Here is a 2,761-nt window from a genome sequence, read left to right as displayed (position 1 = left end):
AGACTAGTGATCCTGCGGCGTACTGCTAAAGATGGAAGACTAAGGGATGATATTATATTGGTAATATTAATATTCCTGTCATATATAGAAGTGATAAACCGTGAGGCTCGGCTCTGAATTACTTATAACGCGTTGATTAACTAAGCTTGATGGGGGCTCCAGATAGAGGATGCATACTCAAGTCTTGGACTGGAAGACGTGGAATCGGCGATGGGTAGAGTGAAAACAAAATACATTATACTGATGGGCGACTTCAATGCCCAGGTAGGCAAGAAGCAGGCTGGAGACTAGGCAGTAGGGGAATATGGCATAGGCACTAGGAATAGCAGGGGAGAGTTATTAGTAGAGTTTGCGGAACAGAATAATATGCGGATAATGAATACCTTCTTCCGCAAGCGGGATAGCCGAAAGTGGACGTGGAGGAGCCCGAACGGCGAGACTAGAAATGAAATAGACTTCATACTCTGCGCTAACCCTGGCATCATACAAGATGTGGACGTGCTCAGCAAGGTGCGCTGCAGTGACCATATGATGGTAAGAACTCGAATTAGTCTAGACCTGAGGAGGGAACGGAAGAAACTGGTACATAAGAAGCCGATCAATGAGTTAGCGGTAAGAGGGAAAATAGAGGAATTCCAGATCAAGCTACAGAACAGGTATTCGGCTTTAACTCAGGAAGAGGACCTTAGTGTTGAAGCAATGAACAACAATCTTGTGGGCATCATTAGGGAGTGTGCTATAGAAGTTGGTGGTAACTCCGTTAGACAGGATACCAGTAAGCTATCGCAGGAGGCGAAAAATCTGATCAAGAAACGCCAATGTATGAAAGCCTCTAACCCTACAGCTAGAACAGAACTGGCAGAACTTTCCAAGTTAATCAACAAGCGTAAGACAGCTGACATAAGGAAGTATAATATGGATAAAATTGAACATGCTCTCAGGAACGGAGGAAGCCTAAAAGCAGTGAAGAAGAAACTAGCAATAGGCAAGAATCAGATGTATGCGTTAAGAGACAAAGCTGGCAATATCATTACTAATATGGATGAGATAGTTCAAGTGGCTGAGGAGATCTATAGAGATTTATACAGCACCAGTGGCACCCACGACGATAATGGAAGAGAAATTAGTCCAGAGGAATTCGAAATCCCAAAGGTAACGCCGGAAGAAGTAAAGAAAGCCTTGGGAGATATGCAAAGGGGGAAGGCAGCTGGGGAGGATCAGGTAACAACAGATTTGTTGAAGGATGGTGGACAGATTGTTCTAGAGAAACTGGCCACCCTATATACGCAATGCCTCATGACTTCGAGCGTACCGGAATCTTGGAAAAACGCTAACATAATCCTAATCCATAAGAAAGGGGACGATGAAGAGTTGCAAAATTATAGACCGATCAGCTTACTGTCCGTTGCCAACAAAGTATTTACTAAGGTAATTGCAAATAGAATCAGGAACACCTTAGACTTCAGTCAACCAAAGGACCAGGCAGGATTCCGTAAAGGCTACTCAACAACAGACCGTATTCACACTATCAATCAGGTGATAGAGAAATGTGCGGAATATAACCAACCCTTACATATAGCTTTCATTGATTACGAGAAAGCGCTTGATTCAGTCGAAAATTCAGCAGTCATGGAGGCATTGCGGAATCAGGGTATAGACGTACCGTATGTAAAAATACTGAACGATATCTATAGCGGCTCCGTAGTCCACCGATATCTATCGAGGCAGCCACCGTAGTCCTCCATAAAGAAAGCAACAAAATCGCAATAAAGAAAGGCGTCAGGCAGGGAGATACGATCTCTCCAATGCTATTCACAGCGTGTTTACAGGAGGTATTCAGAGACTTGGATTGGGAAGAATTCGGGATAAGAGTTAATGGAGAATACCTTAGTAACTTGAGATTCGCTGATATTGCCTTGCTTAGCAACTCAGGGGACCAACTGCAATGCATGCTCACTGACCAGGAGTGGCAAAGCCGAAGGGTTGGTCTAAAAATTAATCTGCAGAAAACTAAAGTAATGTTTAATAGTCTCGGAAGAGAACAGCACTTTACGATAGGTAGTGAGGCACTGGAAGTTGTAAGGGAATACATCTGCTTAGGAGAGGTAGTGACTGCGGATCCGGATCATGAGACTTAAATAATCAGAAGAATAAGAATGGGCTGGGGTGCGTTTGGCAGGCATTCTCAGATCATCAACAGCAGGTTGCCATTATCCCTCAAGAGAAAAGTACATAACAGCTGTGTCTTACCAGTACTCAGGTACGGAGCAGAAACCTGGAGGCTTACGAAATGGGTTCTACTTAAATTGAGGACGACGCAACGAGCTATGGAAAGAAGAATGATAGGTGTAACGTTAAGAAATAAGAAAAGAGGAGATTGGGTGAGGGAAAAAACGCGAGTTTCTGATATCTTAGTTGAAATCAAGAAAAAGAAACGGGGGGGGGGGGGGCATGGGCTGGACAAGTAATGAGGAGGGAAGATAACCGATGGCCATTAAGGGTTACGGACTGGATTCCAAGGGAAGGGAAGCGTAGCAGAGGGCGGCAGAAAGTTAGGTGGGCGGATGAGATTAAGAAGTTTGCAGGGACAACATGGCCACAATTAGTACATGACCGGGGTAGTTGGAGAAGTATGGGAAAGGCCTTTGCCCTGCAGTGGGCGTATTCAGGCTGATGATGATGATGATGATGATGACTCAAGTCTTGTGCAGATAGAAGTTTCGTAGGCTAGCTGTCGAATGAAAGGGACAGGAAGAGTGAG

The sequence above is a fragment of the Dermacentor variabilis genome, chromosome 9, assembly GCF_050947875.1.
Source record: "Dermacentor variabilis isolate Ectoservices chromosome 9, ASM5094787v1, whole genome shotgun sequence".
NCBI lineage: Eukaryota > Metazoa > Arthropoda > Arachnida > Ixodida > Ixodidae > Dermacentor > Dermacentor variabilis.
This window is presented reverse-complemented; position numbering follows the sequence as displayed.